Below are 22,454 nucleotides of genomic sequence, written 5' to 3'. Positions count from 1 at the left end.
CAAATCTTGAGACGTGTGAGTTTTACTCCAAATGGTACCACATGCATTTGCATAAGCCGAGTCACATGTGAATGGCATCTGAGTCTTATGTTATTATGTTTGTGGTGATGTGTTGACTTGATGATGAAATGTTTGTTGCAATTGTGTGGAATCTTACCTACGAATTGTATATACTGTCATAGTTGAATTGGTGACATTATTACCGTTCCTTAAGTTGATTATGTGTTGTGAAATCATTGTATTGAGTATGGGGATGAGAAGTGGTGACCAATGTATGATCTTTTCTCTTGCTTAGAATATTATCATACGTTTCTTTATATTGAATGGTATCTCACCCCTTATGTTTGAATGTTACCCTTCGTTGGTAACGTGCAGGTAACGACGTGGAGTAGCCGTGTACCTTATAGCTCGAGTCGGTGTGTCAATGCTCTGATACGTAGCACTCGGGGGGAATGTTTGCGATACTTTCTTGTTTCTTGTTTTATGTCGATTATCTTTTCTTGAACTTTGATGTTAAGTCTTGTGGAGACGTTTTGGACCTATTGTGCCATGTTGACAAGAATATATGACTTGGATATTATGTTGTTATTTGGATTCCGCTGCAATATGATGAAGTTGTTTGGATTTATATGTTCGATGAATTATGAGTTTCCTCTGATATAAGTGTTATGTATCCATGTACTTTGAGCATGAATTGTAGTTTTGTTTAAGTCGAATATGTGATGCCTCAAATTTGTTGCTTGTTTCCATATTTTATACTCTGTTTGCTCTTATTATTTGAGGGGTAGATTTGGGGTGTTACAATAGTGGTATGAGAGCAGATCGGTCTTGTCCGGCCATGTGTCGTGTCGTAGTGTGGTCTAACAATGTTGTATTGTTGTTTTGTGCTAATTGCTTTAGTGTTGTAGTGAAGAGTTGAGATGGCGGGAAGGAATGATGCTGCAATGGCTGCTGCTTTGGAAGCAATGGCTCAAGCTTTGGAGAACCAACCGAATGGTGGAGAGAGTGATGCTTCTCGGAGTTTGGCTACCTTCCAAAGAGAGAACCCTCCTATGTTTAAGGGAACTTATGATCCTGATGGCGCTCTGACATGGCTTAAGGAGATTGAGAGGATTTTCCGTGTCATGGATTGCACTCCTGAACAAAAGGTTTGGTATGGGACTCATATGCTAGCAGTTAAGGCAGATGATTGGTGGCTAGAGACCCGTAGGAGATTGGAAGCGAGTGGTGAAGAGATCTCTTGGATTGTGTTTCGCATGGAGTTCTTAAGGAAGTACTTTCCTGAAGATGTCCGTGGTAAGAAGGAAATTGAATTCCTTGAGCTAAGTCAAGGGAACAAATCTGTGGTGGAGTATGCTGCTAAGTTTGGTGAATTGGCTAAGTTTTACCAATACTATGATGGGCCGAATGGTGAGTTTTCCAAGTGCATTAAGTTTGAGAATGGGTTGCGTCTGGAGATTAAGAAGGCGATTAGTTACCAGAAGATTCGCATCTTTGCTGATTTGGTTGATTGTTGTCGGATCTATGAAGAGGACAACAATGCCCATTATCGTGTGATAAGTGAGAAGAGGGGAAAAGGTTATCAAGGTCGTGGTAAGCCTTATGACGCTTCGAGTGGAAAGGGTAAGCAGAAAGTTACTGATGGCAAGAGAACTAGTGGGGGAGATGCACCTGCTGGTGTTACGTGCTTCAAGTGTGGCAAGGTTGGCCATAAGAGCACTGTGTGTACTGCTGGTGCCATGAGGTGTTACCGTTGTGGAGATATTGGACATACGTCACCTGCTTGCAAGCATAAGCAGATGGTGTGTTTCAACTGTGGTGAAGAAGGACATATTGGAAGCAAGTGTCAGAAGCCAAAGAAGGAGCAATCTAGTGGAAAGGTGTTTGCCTTGTCGGGAACTTAGACCACTAGTGAGGATTCGCTCATCAGAGGTACTTGTTTCATTAATAGCATTCCTTTAATTACTATTATTGATACTGGTGCTTCTCATTGCTTTATATCTGCTGATTGTGTTAATCGATTGGGTCTTGTGTTGTCTGCTATGAACGGAGAGATGGTTGTCGATACTTCGGCTAAGGGTTCGGTGACCACTTCTCTTGTGTGTTTGAAGTGTCCAGTGTCGATTTTTGACAGAGACTTCCTTGTTGATTTTGTGTGCTTGCCGTTGAGAGGTTTGGATGTGATCTTAGGGATAAACTGGTTAGAGCATAACCGTGTTCACATCAACTACTATGATAAGTCTGTGAGGTTTTCTTCTCCTGAAGAGGAAGGTGTTGAGTTGTTGTCCGCTAGAAAGTTTTGTTTGTTAGTAAAAGAGGATGTTCAGGTGTTTGCCTTGGTTGCATCAATGTCTATTGAGAACCAAGCGATCATAGAAGAATTGAAGGTAGTGTGCGATTTTCCTGAAGTTTTCCCTGATGAAATTCCTGATGTACCGCCTGAGAGAGAAGTTGAGTTCTCTATTGATCTTGTACCTGGTACTAGACCTGTGTCTATGGCACCGTATAGGTTGTTTGCATCTGAATTGTCTGAATTGAAGAAGCAGTTGGAAGAATTGCTTGAGAAGAGGTTTGTGAGACCTAGTGTGTCGCCGTGGGGAGCTCCAGTGTTGTTGGTTAAGAAGAAAGATGGAAGTATGAGACTTTGTATTGATTATCGTCAGTTGAATAAAGTGACAATCAAGAACAAGTATCCACTTCCAAGAATTGATGACTTGATGGATCAATTGGTTGGTGCTCGTGTGTTTAGCAAGATCGCTTTGAGGTCGGGTTACCATCAGATTAAAGTGAAAGATGAGGACATGCAGAAGACGGCTTTCAGAACACGTTATGGACATTATGAGTATTCCGTGATGCCCTTCGGCGTTACGAATGCACCTGGGGTATTTATGGAGTACATGAATCGTATTTTTCATGAATATCTGGATCATTTTGTGGTGGTGTTCATTGATGACATTTTGATTTACTCTAAATCAGAATCAGATCATGCTGAGCATTTGAAGTTGACATTGCAAGTCTTGAAAGAGAAGAAGTTGTATGCTAAGTTATCCAAGTGTGAGTTCTGGCTGAAGGAAGTTAGTTTTCTGGGGCATGTCATTTCTGGTGATGGCATTGCCGTGGATCCGTCTAAAGTTGATGCCGTGTTGAGATGGGATACTCCTAAGTCGGCTACCGAGATTCGAAGCTTTTTGGGACTAGCTGGTTATTATAGAAGGTTCATTGAAGGTTTCTCTAAGTTAGCCCTTCCGTTGACTAAGTTGACTTGTAAGGGTAAGGCTTTCGTGTGGGATGTTTCTTGTGAAGATAGTTTTACCGAGTTGAAGAAAAGGTTGACGTCGGCACCGATTTTGATATTGCCTAATCCGGAAGAATCGTTTGTGGTTTATTGTGATGCTTCTAAGATGGGTTTAGGAGGTGTGCTCATGCAAAATGGTAAAGTTGTTTCTTATGCATCGAGACAGTTGAGAGTTCATGAGAAGAACTATCCTACGCATGATTTAGAACTTGCTGCTGTAGTGTTCGTGTTGAAGATTTGGAGACATTATCTTTATGGTTCTAGATTTGAAGTCTTTAGCGACCATAAGAGTTTGAAGTATCTGTTTGACTAGAGGGAATTGAATATGAGACAACGAAGGTGGTTAGAACTGTTGAAAGATTATGATTTCAGTTTGAATTATCATCCAGGAAAATCTAATGTTGTTGCTGATGCCTTAAGTCGCAAGACTTTGCATATGTCGGCAATGATGGTTAAGGAGTTGGAATTAATTGAGCAATTTCGAGATATCAGTTTGGTATGTGAAGTGACCCCTACGAGTGTTCGATTGGGTATGTTGAAGATTAACAATGATTTTCTGGATAGTGTCAGAGAAGCCCAGAAGTTGGATGTGAAATTGGTTGATTTGATGATTGGAGTCGATCAAGCTGAGAATGGTGATTTCAAGTTAGATGCGCACGGTGTGTTGAGGTTCCGTGATCGGATTTGTATACCTGATGATATGGATTTGAAAAGATCTATTCTTGAGGAAGGTCATAGGAGTAATCTGAGTATTCATCCCGGAGCTACGAAGATGTACCAAGATTTGAAGAATTTGTTTTGGTGGCCTGGAATGAAGCGTGACATAGCTCAATTTGTGTACGCATGTTTGACTTGTCAGAAGTCGAAGGTTGAACATCAGAAGCCTGCTGGATTAATGCAACCGTTGGAAGTTCCTGAATGGAAATGGGATAGTATTTCCATGGATTTTGTGACAAGTTTGCCGAATACCATGAGAGGACATGATACGATTTGGGTGATTGTTGATAGGCTTACGAAGTCGGCTCATTTCATACCTATTAACATCACTTATCCGGTTTCGAAGTTGGCGAAAATTTATGTCCGTGTGATTGTGAAGTTGCATGGTGTTCCTTTGTGTATTGTTTCAGATAGAGATCCGAGGTTCACTTCAGATTTTTGGAAGAGTTTGCAAGAGGCGTTGGGTTCTAAGTTGAGGTTGAGTTCGGCGTATCATCCTCAGACCGATGGTCAAACGGAGAGAACGATTCAATCTTTGGAGGATTTGTTGAGATCTTGTGTTCTTGAGCAGGGAGGTACGTGGGATACTTATCTTCCATTGATAGAGTTCACATACAACAATAGTTACCATTCGAGTATCGGTATGGCACCGTTTGAAGCGTTGTATGGTCGGAGGTGTAGGACTCCGTTGTGTTGGCATGAAACGGGTGAGAGTGTAGTACTTGGACCTGAGATTGTTCGAGAAACTACCGAGAAGGTTAAGTTGATCCGTGAGAAGATGAAGACTTCGCAAAGTAGGCAGAAGAGTTACCATGACAAGAGGAGGAAAGATTTAGAATTCCAAGATGGTGATCACGTATTCTTGAGAGTTACGCCGGTTACCGGAGCAGGGAGAGCCTTGAAGTCGAAGAAGCTCACTCCTTGTTTTATTGGACCGTATCAGATTTCAGAGAAGGTTGGTAATGTGGCGTATAGGGTGGCTTTACCGCCTAATCTTTCGAATTTGCATGATGTGTTTCACGTGTCGCAACTTCGGAAGTATATTCCTGATCCTTCGCATGTAATTCATATGGATGATGTACAAGTGCGGGATAATCTCACGGTGGAGACTATGCCGATAAGAATTGAGGATCGAGAAACGAAGGCGCTTAGAGGAAAAGAGATTGCTTTGGTGAAGGTGGTTTGGTCGGGAACTACCGGTGAAAGTATGACGTGGGAATTGGAGAGCAAAATGCGCGAGTCGTATCCTGAGTTATTCGATTGAGGTAATTTTCGAGGACGAAAATATTCTAAGTGGGGGAGAGTTGTAACGACCGTTTTTCTTTAATTCCTTATTTTATGTGAATTAATTGTGAACTATGTGTTAATTATATGCTTGATTCATTTTATGTTGTTTTGATTGGGAATTATTAGTAATAATATAAGATAGTAAGTGTTGTTGATAATTGGGTCTAAGTCGGTATTAGTAAGTGAGGGGTGTTAGTTAGAGCCCATTAGTAATTTAAGATAGTAAGGGTTTAACTAAAACAAGGGTTTTAGAGGAAATAGAAATTAGAAGTTCATTTTGGCGATTTTGGTGAAAGAAGAGAAGAGTAGAGTGAAGAGAAAGAGGAGAATCTCAAGGTTGAAGATAGAGTTGGCTTCAATCCAAAACCTAAGGTAAGGGTGGGATTCTTTCATGCTAAAGGGATGTATGATGATGTTTTGGGTGGGGTTTTTATTATATGTTGTTATCCATGATTGTGTAGAAATTGAATAGAGATTGTTAGAGTTTATAATTGACTTTTATGAAATTGTGAATCTAAGCATGATTGAAGATGTTATGATGTTAGAAGACCCATAATAGGTGTTATAATTGTGTCTATAATATGTATTCTACTGATATTCGTGATGCTTGGTGTTTTCCAACTTGATTGGGTTGAGTTTAGGGGTTTTTGAATGGGTTTCGTATGTTGTTTTCTGTGTTTGGGGTTTTCTGAAAATCGCCAGTTCGCGCCGCGAACAACTGTTGGCGCCGCGAACCTCTTGGCAGAAACTTGGGAAAAACTGGATCTGCTCAGTTCGCGCCGCGACCCCTTGTTGGCGCCGCGAACTGCTTGGCAGAAAGTTAGGGATTTTTGGATTCGCCCAGTTCGCGCCGCGAACCCTGTTGGCGCCGCGAACCCTATTTTGCAGAACTTTTCCTAAACTTTGAAATGATGTAACTTTTGAACCGTAACTCCTTTTTAAGTGCCGTTTGAGCCTATGCGAAGCTATAATTGAGACCTTTCTAATGAATATGATTTAGGAATGCTTATAAACCTTTTTAAATCCTTCTTTAAATGTACTTGTTTGATGTTATAATTTGTGTGGTGAAGTGGTGTGTTGTTGTATCATGATGCAACGTAGCGACGTGATTGGGAAGTGGTGAATTACTATAAAAGTAATGATGTTTAGTTGGTATTTGTGATGTATTTGTGAATGTCGTGTTTGTATGGATGTTGCATTTAGCGAGTCACATCCATTGCATAAAGAGACGGTGGCCATAATGGTAAAAAGTGACGGTGGCCTTAATGGCAATTAGCGACGGTGTGCCCAATGGCAAATCTTGAGACGTGGGAGTTTTACTCTGTCATACCCCAAATTTGTCCTACCCTTTAATTTCTAACTGGCTCTAGCTTCGCATTTCATCTGCATACCTCCACTAGGTCATGTAACACATCATGCATCCATTAACCAATAATCTTACAAGGGATCGAGGGTCATGAAACAAGTGGGAGTTTCACATAGATCTTGGCAAAAGGGAATTCATTTCCTCAAAAAGAATAATAAAAAGAATGCTTGATGTTTGATCAAGAAGGTGTTGATTGGTTCAGTTCTAGAAAAGCATTTGATCAGAGGGATTTCATTTGCATGTAATGTCTTGATCTATGGTTTATTGCCCTAAGCACCTGGTGGTCTTGTTATGATTGAGAATGACTGGTTGTTCAATTGGAGAGTGTTATTGATATGTTGATGAAAAAGGCGCGTGGAGATTGTGTGCAATATTGTTGACTTTTTGTCAAAGTCAACCATGCAAGGTGGACCTTTTGACCAAACTCACGTTCCATATCCCTGGTTACCGTCCCATTCGGATTCTTTCATTCTAATTTGCAAAAGGGAGGAGGCCGAGTTAATTACTTGAAAGATAAAGCAAAGGTATAAAAGTCAGAATTTGCAGAAATAGGGAATTTATCCACAAGAGCTGTTGCAAGGCTTATAAGAGGATGTTCGGTATTGCACTCAAATAGTATCCATCAGCTTTCAATATTATTCACCAAACCATGGATATTACAGATTAAGGTCCATTCATTACAAGATGCTTACGAAATAAAAATAAACAAGGTTACAATTGAGTACAGTACAAAAATATCAAGTGCATCATCAGTACACAACACAGAAATTACAAAAAAAAGAGGAAAGAAAGATCTCTATGGTTCTATATTGAGAGTTATTCATCATGCCGTCTTACTCCAGCCACATGTACACATTGAATCGGTTCGGAAGCTTGTATCCAATCGCTTCGCCAGACCTGCATCATCATGTTCTGCCTACACAAATCAGCTCCACATTCAACATAAACCTGCAAATCACCACATTCAGGAAACCACTCGGGCACCGATTCACACACCATAAAAATCATACTTACAAACATTTCATACTACCTGAATCTTTACAGCGACCACTTAAGCCATCTCCCGCCTCCTCTTCTTGCATCCAGACAAGGCTAAGTCAACACAGCTCATAAACTACGATCCTGCAGCACATCCAAGCTATCGAAAACCTGCCAGAACCATAACATACATCATCAACTCAGTACCACACCAAGTTCAGAACAGAAAAGATTTCAAAAATCAGCTAACCAATTCTTAGTAGCCTATTCAACTAACCTATAACTAGTTCCACATCAGTGCTGCAGCGAAAATGAAAAGTCTCTCAATCCAAAAGGCCGAACCCGCATAAACAAGAAAAGAACCAGCCCTGCAACCACCAGCTGAATGCAAGTCTCCCACAATATTGTAACATGGTGCAGCAACACTGTGTGTATCGAACCCGGCCTCCAAACTCAATCAAATGATCCTGCACACACAAAACCAGTTCAAACATCTTCACTCTTCAAGGCTGCAATGTCAGTTCATTCACCAAATAAATAGTTAACAGAAGGCAATCAATAAGCAGTTCCAGTTTCAATTTACCAAGCCACTCAGCATTATATAAGGCTACACTAACTGACCTATTCCACTTAACAATCAACCTTCACGGTTTTTTTTATATAACCTTCCTTCTCCTAACACTTTCAAACCACATTCCCTAACTTCTACTAATAGAATCAGTCACAAACTAACATAACCAACTTTCAACAACCTCATAACAGAATTTCAACTAACCCTAACAGAATCGTATAACAGTTCACCAACAGGATTCAGAGAAGAGGAGGGGAAACAGGTCATAACAGAATCGGTTAACAGAAAATCAGAAGGAGAATTTACCTGATAAAGCCATATATATTCAAGCATCAATCCATTCTGGAGGGGCTCGGACTTTCATTCTTCACCACTCTCTTCACCTCACCATTCTTCAATCCTCCCTCCACAATTACAGAACTTTTGTTCTTCACCATCCTCGCTTCAACAGTGCTCTTTATCTCCATAATCATCAACCTTTTTTCTTCTTCATCACCACTGAAAACGCAACAAACTCCTAACCAAGAATCATTCTCCTCTGATTACCATAATCTCCAACTTTCTTCAGATTCATTCATCATCATCAACACTCCGATTCACATGAAAATCATCATCAATATACAATCGACCTTCAGCTCATCTCTTCATTCTTGATCCTCAAAAGCGTCCTCATTCGATGAATCACCTATCTGCAGTAGAAAATCAAAAGAAAGTTCAACTCTAAGATCTTCAATCACCACCAAATTCACAATTCGATTCTCCAAAATTCTGCAGAAACTCTGGTCAGAATAACAACAACGATAATCGCATCACGTTCATCATCTTCAATCATCAACTTTTCACAACAATTCATCACTAAGTCTCCGCAATTCGAACCGAGTAGCCTTTACTCATCATCATTCAAAATCAAGAAATAGAGGCAGAGATGAATCGGATGAGATGAAAGAGGTGGTGTTGTCGTTGTTTACGATCCGAGGGAGAGGCGAGAGCGAATGGATAGAGAGAGTTATGAGATTCTGAGAACTGAGAACGAAGAGAAGAGTGCGAGACGGAGGTGGAACAATCGGAGGGAGATCGGTGAGGACGGTGGTGGCGCCGTAGAGTCTTGGTCGGAGTGTGGAGGTGAGGCCCGCCGTCACGCTTCTGAGCTGAGGGATAAGCTGAAAGGTCATAATTCAAACCCTAAACGCCTCTTTTGTTCTATTATTATTCAATGTGGATTAATTGGAATATAATGATGTAGTTAATTGGATTAACTTGATTAATGAGGGTTAATGTTGATTAATTGAATTGATTAACAAAATGCTGAAAGAAGATTTGGATCATAACTTTGGGCTAGTCCGAATTGCTGTTCACACCCTTGTTCAATAGGCCCAAACGTGCATTACACTAGTTTCTGTTCATTTTCATTTTGCTTCGGCACCCCCCTGTATTGTTAGAGTTTCCCTGCTTAGTTTGTTTCACTTCCAACTTTTGATTGTTTAATCAATTTTGGTTCAAATAAAAAATAAATAAAATGTGTTTTAGATAGTTTTATGTGTGCACATAATTGTGATATTTTTTGTAGATTTTTAGAAACTAGTTTGCTATTTTAAATAAATCATTTACTTTGGTATGCTCATGTTTCTTTCGGTTTTGATAGATTTCGCAAAGTGATTTCGTTTAATACCTTAGGATCAGAATTTAACTACCAATTTTTGTATGGTTACTGTAGACTAACCCATGATGTTGTGTATAAAAGATGAACTCCTAATTCTTTGTTTTGATTGGTATTTGGTTAGTGTTGTTTGACTCGATTAGCATGCGTTTCCATTAGACAATTGTGACGTTTGTGCTCTCAAATTAAAATGCATTCATGCAATAATGTTGGTTCCTTTTTGCACATATAATTAGGTATGTTTAGAGGTCCTAAAACCTGGAATTGAAAATTTTAGATCATGTTTTCCTATTTTACTTGATTTTCCTTTATCACATATAAATAACTTGTTTTTGATTGACGATCGCACCGTAACTTGTACAAATGACCCGTAATTTTGTGTGGAACTTCTTGGCATGACTTTGTGGTTGTTTAGGCATCTAGTATAGGCTATTTGCTACTGACTTGTACCATTTGATTGCATGTTTCTAACTTCATTCACAATTCGAAACTGTTTAGCTAGTATTGACCTAGTGTTGTCTAGTTTTGGTTAGAGTTTTGTATTGTTTCATGCTAATTGACTAATATAGATTAACATAGGGTATTGGAACTAAATGAATGAGTTTGCTACTGACTTGGGGCCTAGCTCATTGTGTTCACTTGCTTTTGCTTTGATTAATTGATGTTTGTCCGCTAATTGGTGAGTAACGATGCATGCGATACTTTGGTAACTTCTTGTGGATATTTTTGTGTGATACCGTGGTGCTTTTGTATTTGATTTGGGACATTCAATCCCTTGTTTTGCTACTGACTTGGGGCTTTCCTCTCTTGTTTCCATGCTTAGCTTCTCATTCCTTGCTTTAATGTTGCTTACTCCTTACTATTGCTTGCCATGTTCCTTTAGACTCTTCCTTCTTTGTTAAGAGGAATTGAGATAGGATAGGTATCCTAGACCTTAGGGCCATTTGTAGATTAGAATAACATAGATTAGAATGTTAGATCTAGTTCCCTATTGCATTCTTTTTCTTTCCAACTCTTTAAAACATTAATAAAAGGAAGATGCGAATCACATTAAGCAAGTGATAGAGAAATGAGTGGGATTCATTCCCTAATCTATTTCTCAATCACTTAGTGGCATAGAAACGAGTGGGATTCATTCCCTAATCTGTTTCTCGGTCACTACTTAATGGGAGCGAAACGAGTGGGATTCATTCCCTAATCTGTTTCTCAAACATTAATTAATGGGAGAGAAATGAGTGAGATTCATTCTCTAATCTGTTTCTCAAACATTACATAATGGGATGGAAGTGAGTGGGATTCATTCCCTAATCTGCTTCTCGATCATTATACATTTTATGTGATTCAACTCGCAAACAAATTCCCCTAAAAAACACACAATCAAAAAACACTCAAAACATCTAACAATGGTTCAGACTAAAGCAAAGTAGAGAAAGTGGTGAGTGGCCCGGTATTGGGTACTGTTCATCACTCATCTACCCTAAAAGATACAAACCAATTCTCTCTCTCTCTTCCCTCTTTTCTTAAGGGCAAGTTATCTCCGCTCCATTGCATCCTAGGCGATCCCTTATGCAAGAGCGCGAGCGTTAACGCCGCCCAATTAAAAAACACAAAAACAAACAGAAAATCGTTAGCCGAGCTACGGTAACTCTGATTCCTGAAAAGGATACGTAGGCAGCGGGGTAGGGCCCGTGCGAGTACAATTCTTTATTTTCCCTACATTTTGCATTCATTTCGCATTTAGACATAGACATAGACACACCCTGTAGATAGAAACAAACATAGGTGGATACCATCGAGTACGATGGGCGTGAGGGGTGCTAGTACCTTCCCCTCGCGTAACCGACTCCCGTACCTAGATTCTCTGGTCGCAAGACCCTGTTCCTTCCTTTGTTAGGTTTTCTGATATTCCTTTCCCTTATGGGATAAATATATTGGTGGCGACTCTGTTCATTTTTCGCGAGCGTGCGACAGCTGGCGACTCTGCTGGGGATGTTGCTAGACCTGTTGCTGGTCCATCCTTAGTGAGTCGATCCTAGCCTATCCGTTTGTTTGTTTATTTACTGGGTGTGCTATGTTTTGTCTATACGTGCCTTTATTTATTTTATGTATTTATTTTATGTTTCGCATGTCCTGTTTACTTTCTTGCTTGCATATCATGTTTACTTTCCGCATGCATCTGGACTATATTATGGGTCCCCGTGGGGGCCACATATTTTTCTGTTTTGTTTTGCAGGTTGGGTGGGAATGTTCTATGAGGTAAAAGGCCCAATACCCAGGCCAGAGTTGACACATAGGATACCTAGGATAGAGTGGATAGTCATGACGCCAACAGAATGTCAGGTTCTGTTGATTGCGATCATGAGACCCACGACCAGTCGAGGTTCAAATGAGATACCGTTGTTGGCATATATTTGCGACAATGATGGTGTTTCAGGAGAACTGATAACGCTGGAAGCCATTGACCTACCTTGACCTAGATTCACCTGTGAGTGGGGTGGGATATACATGACAGGTACCGTTGGTGATTATTCTGTTCTGTTGGTGACTATTGGTTTTCCTGGTATTCAAAAAGGTGTCGGACCTTTGATCCTGTGACATTTGACCTGTATCAGTTATTCAGAGGATTGTACAGTGGTTACTAAAATTATATGGACCGTGGATCCCATGCTTTTGCATTGCATAACATCATTGCTTTGTCCACTCCATTTATGAAAGATCCTAAAGTCTATTTCCAAAAAAAAAGAAAAGAAAAGAAAAGAAAAGATATGTAAAAGAAAAGGAAATAGAAAAGCAAAAAAGAAAAGAAAATAGATTTTATACAAAAAAAAGGAAGCTTTAATTCCAAAAAGAAGAATGAAAGTGTGTGAAAAGACTTTAGGATCTCTCATAAATGAAACATGCATTCATACTATCATGCATTTCATGGTTCTTTCAAAGACTTATGGGACCATTTCTATTCAGATTCCAAGATCAACAACAGATTTGACTTCTCACCGACACGACTCCAAGATCAACTATGGAACAACTCCGTGAGGAAATGGATGAGATGAAGGAACAAATGGGTCATCTTATGTTGGAGATGCGAGACTTGGTCCGTAATCAGGATGCACTAAAAGAGGAGAATAGTCAGTTGAAGACTCAATTGAGCTTGGTCATGGAAGTTCTGAAGGCAGTACTAAGAAAGGAAGGGGATGTTGTCCCTACTACTGCAACAGAAGTTGTTGATCCCTTCTCTTCAGTAGGATCCCTTCCCACTCATGGAATACCTTAGGAAGTTCCTCCTCAACTCCATGTGCCATTACCTCCATGCCAATCTGTTCTTCAAGGAGGCCAAATGTGTGGGAAAAAGCCTAAGAAACCTCAGAGAATTCTCAATCCTATCCCGATGCCTTACGCTCAGTTACTTCCCCGTTTGCTGGAGCTTCAGTTGGTTGAGCTACGAGAATTGGCTACGCCTGAAAAGCTTCCCCCCACCTTTGATGCCAATGCTAGATGTGAGTTCCATTCTGGGGCACCTGGTCATGATATTGAGAATTGTAGGGCGCTGAAGCAGCAAATTCAAGATCTCATTGATTCAAAAGTGATTTTGTTCACCCCCGAGGGTATGTTTGTTCAAGGAAATGGGGTTCCAACTGCGGTAGAAGAAAAGGTTGATTCATACTTCTATGTCAGATCTACTTCAAATCAGAAGCATAACGCACCATCTTGGGTTCCAGGTTTCCCACCTCATCAGTCTCCATTTGTTTCACAGCCAGATCAAAAGAGGAAGACACCCGAACAGAATCATCAACAAGGTCATCCGAATGAATACCCACCTAGAAGTAATTTGGGGCGAAGAAATGCTCCTCTGGACCAGATTCCTATGACATACACTAAACTTCTGCCATATCTAGTGCAAAGCTCATTGGTGGTCCCCAAATCTCTGAAACCTCCACCACGCCCGTTTCCACCTGGGCATGACCCTAATGTGCAATGTAGGTACCACGCTGGATCAGCAGGGCACTCAACCGAGGACTGCAACGCTTTCAAAGCCAAGGTGCAACAAATGATCGACGAGAGACATATAACCCTTCAAGGAGGAAACACGTGGGTGAACGGAATGCCCGTGCCCAAGTGAATGTCCGTATTCCATGGAGTGTCACAAAAAGAAATAAGCCCAGAAGGAGTCAAGTCTCCTCAACTATGGCAATCATCATTTCCTTTCTGTGGTCTCATTTCAAGTATTTCCTGTTTTGTAGAAAGCTGCTTCCTTGAACTCGTTGGTATAATAATAATAAAAACACCACAAATTCTCTAGCAACTTTGTCAGAATCTCTTTCAAAAAAGAAATCAAGAATGTTTTGTAGAAGCATCTCTCATTCTCAAGGTTCTTATGCACAGTTGTATCCGTGGGGGTTGGTGTTTCAGTTGGTGTTTGAGTTCTCTTTGCAACAAATAGCTTCTCTAAGTTTGGTGACTACGCAAGGTTCCTCCATGTTTGATGGCAAATATGTCTTCAATGAATATGCTTGGGGCTCCCGCACGAGGGATAAGCAAGACGCACTCTTATCTTGAGCATTGCATCACTCGCATTGCTCGAATCCCTAAAGCATTACAAATTCTTGGGTGACTTCATCAGAATCTTCTTCCGTGTGATAATCAAGAGTGTTCTTCACAATGCCTCTCATTTTCAAGGTTCTACTTCATGTATCATTTGCCTTTCCTCAGGATCTCCTTCTCAGTGGCCTTGCTAGTCAACAGAGACAAGAAGAATATAAGAAATAAAATGATGTGATTCTACTGCCTTGTGCCCATTCGTTTCCTTGTTTGTTGGAATTTCAATTAGTAGCTCTCTTGAGTTTGATGATCATGCAAGATTCTTCCCATTTATGATGGCGATTACTACTCTAGCAAACTATGCTTGGGGCTCCCGCACAAGGGATAAGCAAGACATACTCTTATCTTGAGCATTGCATCACTCGCATTGCTCGAATCCCTAAAGCAAGGCAAAAGTTTACAACTCATGGGTGACTTTGTTGGAGTTCTCTTTTGAAGTAATCTGAAGTGTTTGGAAGGAACTGCAGAAAGTATTCAAGCTCAACAAGTCCAGACGGAGTCAAGTCTCCTCAAAAACGACACTCATTTAGCTTCTTACTGCATTCTCATTGTAATTTTTCATTTGTGTGTTTAAGCATCAATAGCATGTAAAAACTTGTTAATTTCTGAATGAAAATCATAATACATTGTTTATGTTTGTCTTGAAGTAATCCATTCGTTTTCACTCATAAAATGTTTTTGGCATTACGATACCAACCTTACTAATTGTTTGCTTAGACAAAAAGCTGAGGGAGAATGATGAAAAATAAAAACGCAAAAATCTCTAATCATGTGTTTTTGAATAAAAAAACCTACTGAGGATGTACAGGCATTGTTTCAAATCCCCAAACACCGGAGATATAAGGGAGATAGACCCTCGCTAACCCCTTTGAGCCTTGGAGAAGGAGTTTCTTTTCTAATCATAAAAACCCTTATTTTAACCTTGGGGCAGGGTAGTGTTCATTTAACTTGATCGAGTGTTCAAAACTCACCAAAAAGGTATGCATCTAAGGATACAACAATGGGTATCCTTCAAAAGGTTGAGGAATGTCAAAACCTCAATGGTTATCCTTATCCTATCAAGAGGTCAAGAGATGACGATACAACGATGGTTATCCCTCATCAATCAAAGAACGAGGCAGTCACAATCACCTCCCGCAAATCAAAGATTCAAGATCACACGACTTGTTCAAAAAAAAGGAAGGTGAATAAAAAAAAAGAGCCCGCTAAGTCAACAACATGAAAACAAGTGACTTAGGCAAAAAGGTTAGGGCATCCCGCTGGACTCCAAAATAAAATCCAAGAGAATTTGTCCAGGCAAAAGTTAGGGAAAGCAGAAGCGAAAAATAAGGATTACAAGATAAAGATCCTCATCAAAAGAACAAAGTCGTGTGATCAGACACCAAAAATGCAAGATGAAGTGACTGCCATGCCCAAAAAAAAAAAAAAAACCTCATTGATTCCTCAACCATTCCAAATTCCTTGTGAGGAATGAACACTCATGTCGAGTTGATTGAACCTAGGAATGGAGAACATCATGAAGGGGGTGGGTACCAAATAATTTCGGGCCTAAAAATCCTTTGTTTTTTAAAAACCGTGAACCTGGCCAAGTTACAACCCTCAAAAGTCCTAATTGAAGTAGGGTTATTTTGAAAGCACACTCCCAAGAGATAGCGTTTAACTGACTCCCAATGAAGCGAGACTCATATCCATGTTGGTATCGTATGTTTGCTTTATCTTCCACATGCAAAAATCGAGGTTGCATCAACTAGTGATCCATTCACGAGAGGTCGCAACCTCATTTCAACAAAAAATTCTCTTTAAACTTCAAGACCAACGTACACTTTGCATTAGAATTATCATTCCTAGAATTAACATTCTTTTGCATACAAACATCTGCTTAAACATCAAAGAATTTTCAAGGATGAGAATCAGTGAGTAACTTGATCATGTCAAAGTACAAGAAACTTGAGAACTCCGAGGAGTAAAAGCTAATCATTTCAAATGTTGACCGTCAGGGGGCAGGTTCTCTAAAGAAATCCGCTGGGCATGAACAGTTGATGCATCCTTTGATTATTCTGTGGGGAAGAGTTTAGAGACTCCGTCGAGCGTGGTAAAGTTGTTTCCACGTTTGTTTGACTTCAAAACAAGGAAAGCTTGAGGATTCTAGTAAGATGTACCTAATCAGGGGCAATTAAGTCGAGGTTTGACCTCTCAAATTTGGCATATTCGGGGCAATCAAGTCGAGGAATCTCTCTCAAATTCAACTAATCAGGGGCAATTGAATCGAGGTTTAACCTCTCTCAAATTCTACCAATCTGGGGCAGTTACGTCGAGATTTGACAAATCTCTCCAAGGATCCACTGGGGCAATTTCCTTCATGGGTCATGAAACTTGGGGCACGATCTTCTGAATTTTAGTGTCCTCTCCCTAATCATAGGATTTTATTTCTCCTGGAACCTTGGTCTCTCCCCAAGCATGGAGTTTATTTCTCCCGAGAGTTTGTTCCATTCTTCAAGCATAGGAGTTTATTTCTCCTAGGAGTTGTCCTACTTCCCTAATCAAGGCTCCTTACCTGGATTTCTCATCCCTAACATGGTGAATTGAGGGAATCTCCTCAAACTGAAAATCCTCCAAGCAGTGGCACATGGTGAGAAGTCAGAAATCATTCTTCAAGTCAAAGAAAAGTGCATCTTACAAATCAAAGTCCAATATCTATTGGCACCTCCACATGGTCCTTAACACTAAGGGGATTCTCCCTGGTGTTTACCTCACTAATGCCTTTATTTGGCACTCTGCATATAGCGTTCACTACATATAACATTGCATCCTCAAAAGCGTAGCATATCCATCAAAATGGAGCATTACGCCACAGAAAAATTCAAACATGCATACAAAGCATAAGCCAGATAATACAAATCCGCACCCAGTCAAGACAATAATACATCCCCACACAAAAAGTTGTCCTTACAAATTCTGATTGATATCTGCTACTACATTTCAAATCTCTTCCAACCACGGTGCCGAGGCGAGGTATCTTCAATCTCTGATGAGTGTCTGACACAATGTCTTCTTTTGTCCTGATGTCGAGTCGATGTTGAGTCATAGATCGTAAGAGATCTTATTCTTTCTGTCCTGAAGATCATGCTTAGGTCTTCTCCTGGTGTCGAGTCGATGTTGAGTCATAGATCGTAAGAGATCTTATTCTTTCTGTCCTGAAGATCATGCTTAGGTCTTCTCCTGGTGTCGAGTCGATGTTGAGTCATAGATCGTAAGAGATCTTATTCTTTCAGTCCTAAAGATCATGCTTAGGTCTTCTCCTGATGTTGAGTCGATGTTGAGTCATAGATCGTAAGAGATCTTATTCTTTCTGTCCTGAAGATCATGCTTAGGTCTTCTCCTGGTGTCGAGTCGATGTTGAGTCATAGATCGTAAGAGATCTTATTCTTTCAGTCCTGAAGATCATGCTTAGGTCTTCTCCTGGTGTCGAGTCGATGTTGAGTCATAGATCGTAAGAGATCTTATTCTTTCAGTCCTGAAGATCATGCTTAGGTCTTCTCCTGGTGTCGAGTCGATGTTGAGTCATAGATCGTAAGAGATCTTATTCTTTCAGTCCTGAAGATCATGCTTAGGTCTTCTCCTGGTGTCGAGTCGATGTTGAGTCATAGATCGTAAGAGATCTTATTCTTTCTGTCCTGAAGATCATGCTTAGGTCTTCTCCTGGTGTCGAGTCGATGTTGAGTCATAGATCGTAATAGATCTTATTCTTTCAGTCCTGAAGATCATGCTTAGGTCTTCTCCTGATGTCGAGTCGATGTTGAGTCATAGATCGTAAGAGATCTTATTCTTTCAGTCCTGAAGATCATGCTTAGGTCTTCTCCTGGTGTCGAGTCGATGTTGAGTCATAGATCGTAATAGATCTTATTCTTTCAGTCTTGAAGATCATGCTTAGGTCTTCTCCTGATGTTGATTCGATGTTGAGTCATAGATCGTAAGAGATCTTATTCTTTCAGTCCTGAAGATCATGCTTAGGTCTTCTCCTGGTGTTGAGTCGATGTTGAGTCATAGATCGTAAGAGATCTTATTCTTTCAGTCCTGAAGATCATGCTTAGGTCCTCTCTTGATGTCGAGTCGATGTTGAGTCATAGATCGTACGAGATCTATTTCCTTTCAGTCATTGTTTCGTGAAACATTTCTTTTGGGAACCTTGTATTGGCACCTTGGGCTACGTTACAAGCTATCACCCTTCTTCCAATTACTCACTGTAAATATTTCCATCAGAAAAAATAAATTTCTCTTTCCCCAGCAGATATCAAAAATAAAAAAATAAGGATAACACTTACGCCGTCTTTTCAGGACAAATTTCTGGTCTTGGTATTTAATCTTCTTCTACCTTGAATGTTCGAAAGGCTAGCGCCAATCTCACCTTCAGGTTTAAGACGATTAAATAGGGGCAGCTGTCATACCCCAAATTTGTCCTACCCTTTAATTTCTAACTGGCTCTAGCTTCGCATTTCATCTGCATACCTCCACTAGGTCATGTAACACATCATGCATCCATTAACCAATAATCTTACAAGGGATCGAGGGTCATGAAACAAGTGGGAGTTTCACATAGATCTTGGCAAAAGGGAATTCATTTCCTCAAAAAGAATAATAAAAAGAATGCTTGATGTTTGATCAAGAAGGTGTTGATTGGTTCAGTTCTAGAAAAGCATTTGATCAGAGGGATTTCATTTGCATGTAATGTCTTGATCTATGGTTTATTGCCCTAAGCACCTGGTGGTCTTGTTATGATTGAGAATGACTGGTTGTTCAATTGGAGAGTGTTATTGATATGTTAATGAAAAAGGCGCGTGGAGATTGTGTGCAATATTGTTGACTTTTTGTCAAAGTCAACCATGCAAGGTGGACCTTTTGACCAAACTCACGTTCCATATCCCTGGTTACCGTCCCATTCGGATTCTTTCATTCTAATTTGCAAAAGGGAGGAGGCCGAGTTAATTACTTGAAAGATAAAGCAAAGGTATAAAAGTCAGAATTTGCAGAAATAGGGAATTTATCCACAAGAGCTGTTGCAAGGCTTATAAGAGGATGTTCGGTATTGCACTCAAATAGTATCCATCAGCTTTCAATATTATTCACCAAACCATGGATATTACAGACTAAGGTCCATTCATTACAAGATGCTTACGAAATAAAAATAAACAAGGTTACAATTGAGAACAGTACAAAAATATCAAGTGCATCATCAGTACACAACACAGAAATTACAAAAAAAAGAGGAAAGAAAGATCTCTATGGTTCTATATTGAGAGTTATTCATCATGCCGTCTTACTCCAGCCACATGTACACATTGAATCGGTTCGGAAGCTTGTATCCAATCGCTTCGCCAGACCTGCATCATCATATTCTGCCTACACAAATCAGCTCCACATTCAACATAAACCTGCAAATCACCATATTCAGGAAACCACTCGGGCACCGATTCACACACCATAAAAATCATACTTACAAACATTTCATACTACCTGAATCTTTACAGCGACCACTTAAGCCATCTCCCGCCTCCTCTTCTTGCATCCAGACAAGGCTAAGTCAACACAGCTCATAAACTACGATCCTGCAGCACATCCAAGCTATCGAAAACCTGCCAGAACCATAACATACATCATCAACTCAGTACCACACCAAGTTCAGAACAGAAAAGATTTCAAAAATCAGCTAACCAATTCTTAGTAGCCTATTCAACTAACCTATAACTAGTTCCACATCAGTGCTGCAGCGAAAATGAAAAGTCTCTCAATCCAAAAGGCCGAACCCGCATAAACAAGAAAAGAACCAGCCCTGCAACCACCAGCTGAATGCAAGTCTCCCACAATATTGTAACATGGTGCAGCAACACTGTGTGTATCGAACCCGGCCTCCAAACTCAATCAAATGATCCTGCACACACAAAACCAGTTCAAACATCTTCACTCTTCAAGGCTGCAATGTCAGTTCATTCACCAAATAAATAGTTAACAGAAGGCAATCAATAAGCAGTTCCAGTTTCAATTTACCAAGCCACTCAGCATTATATAAGGCTACACTAACTGACCTATTCCACTTAACAATCAACCTTCACGGTTTTTTTTATATAACCTTCCTTCTCCTAACACTTTCAAACCACATTCCCTAACTTCTACTAATAGAATCAGTCACAAACTAACATAACCAACTTTCAACAACCTCATAACAGAATTTCAACTAACCCTAACAGAATCGTATAACAGTTCACCAACAGGATTCAGAGAAGAGGAGGGGAAACAGGTCATAACAGAATCGGTTAACAGAAAATCAGAAGGAGAATTTACCTGATAAAGCCATATATATTCAAGCATCGATCCATTCTGGAGGGGCTCGGACTTTCATTCTTCACCACTCTCTTCACCTCACCATTCTTCAATCCTCCTTCCACAATTACAGAACTTTTGTTCTTCACCATCCTCGCTTCAACAGTGCTCTTTATCTCCATAATCATCAACCTTTTTTCTTCTTCATCACCACTGAAAACGCAACAAACTCCTAACCAAGAATCATTCTCCTCTGATTACCATAATCTCCAACTTTCTTCAGATTCATTCATCATCATCAACACTCCGATTCACATGAAAATCATCATCAATATACAATCGACCTTCAGCTCATCTCTTCATTCTTGATCCTCAAAAGCGTCCTCATTCGATGAATCACCTATCTGCAGTAGAAAATCAAAAGAAAGTTCAACTCTAAGATCTTCAATCACCACCAAATTCACAATTCGATTCTCCAAAATTCTGTAGAAACTCTGTTCAGAATAACAACAACGATAATCGCATCACGTTCATCATCTTCAATCATCAACTTTTCACAACAATTCATCACTAAGTCTCCGCAATTCGAACCGAGTAGCCTTTACTCATCATCATTCAAAATCAAGAAATAGAGGCAGAGATGAATCGGATGAGATGAAAGAGGTGGTGTTGTCGTTGTTTACGATCCGAGGGAGAGGCGAGAGCGAATGGATAGAGAGAGTTATGAGATTCTGAGAACTGAGAACGAAGAGAAGAGTGCGAGACGGAGGTGGAACAATCGGAGGGAGATCGGTGAGGACGGTGGTGGCGCCGTAGAGTCTTGGTCGGAGTGTGGAGGTGAGGCCCGCCGTCACGCTTCTGAGCTGAGGGATAAGCTGAAAGGTCATAATTCAAACCCTAAACGCCTCTTTTGTTCTATTATTATTCAATGTGGATTAATTGGAATATAATGATGTAGTTAATTGGATTAACTTGATTAATGAGGGTTAATGTTGATTAATTGAATTGATTAACAAAATGCTGAAAGAAGATTTGGATCATAACTTTGGGCTAGTCCGAATTGCTGTTCACACCCTTGTTCAATAGGCCCAAACGTGCATTACACTAGTTTCTGTTCATTTTCATTTTGCTTCGGCACCCCCCTGTATTGTTAGAGTTTCCCTGCTTAGTTTGTTTCACTTCCAACTTTTGATTGTTTAATCAATTTTGGTTCAAATAAAAAATAAATAAAATGTGTTTTAGATAGTTTTATGTGTGCACATAATTGTGATATTTTTTGTAGATTTTTAGAAACTAGTTTGCTATTTTAAATAAATCATTTACTTTGGTATGCTCATGTTTCTTTCGGTTTTGATAGATTTCGCAAAGTGATTTCGTTTAATACCTTAGGATCAGAATTTAACTACCAATTTTTGTATGGTTACTGTAGACTAACCCATGATGTTGTGTATAAAAGATGAACTCCTAATTCTTTGTTTTGATTGGTATTTGGTTAGTGTTGTTTGACTCGATTAGCATGCGTTTCCATTAGACAATTGTGACGTTTGTGCTCTTAAATTAAAATGCATTCATGCAATAATGTTGGTTCCTTTTTGCACATATAGTTAGGTATGTTTAGAGGTCCTAAAACCTGGAATTGAAAATTTTAGATCATGTTTTCCTATTTTACTTG

Source organism: Vicia villosa, linkage group LG6 (assembly GCF_029867415.1).
Source record: "Vicia villosa cultivar HV-30 ecotype Madison, WI linkage group LG6, Vvil1.0, whole genome shotgun sequence".
Lineage (NCBI taxonomy): Eukaryota > Viridiplantae > Streptophyta > Magnoliopsida > Fabales > Fabaceae > Vicia > Vicia villosa.
Note: the sequence above shows the minus strand (reverse complement) of the source record.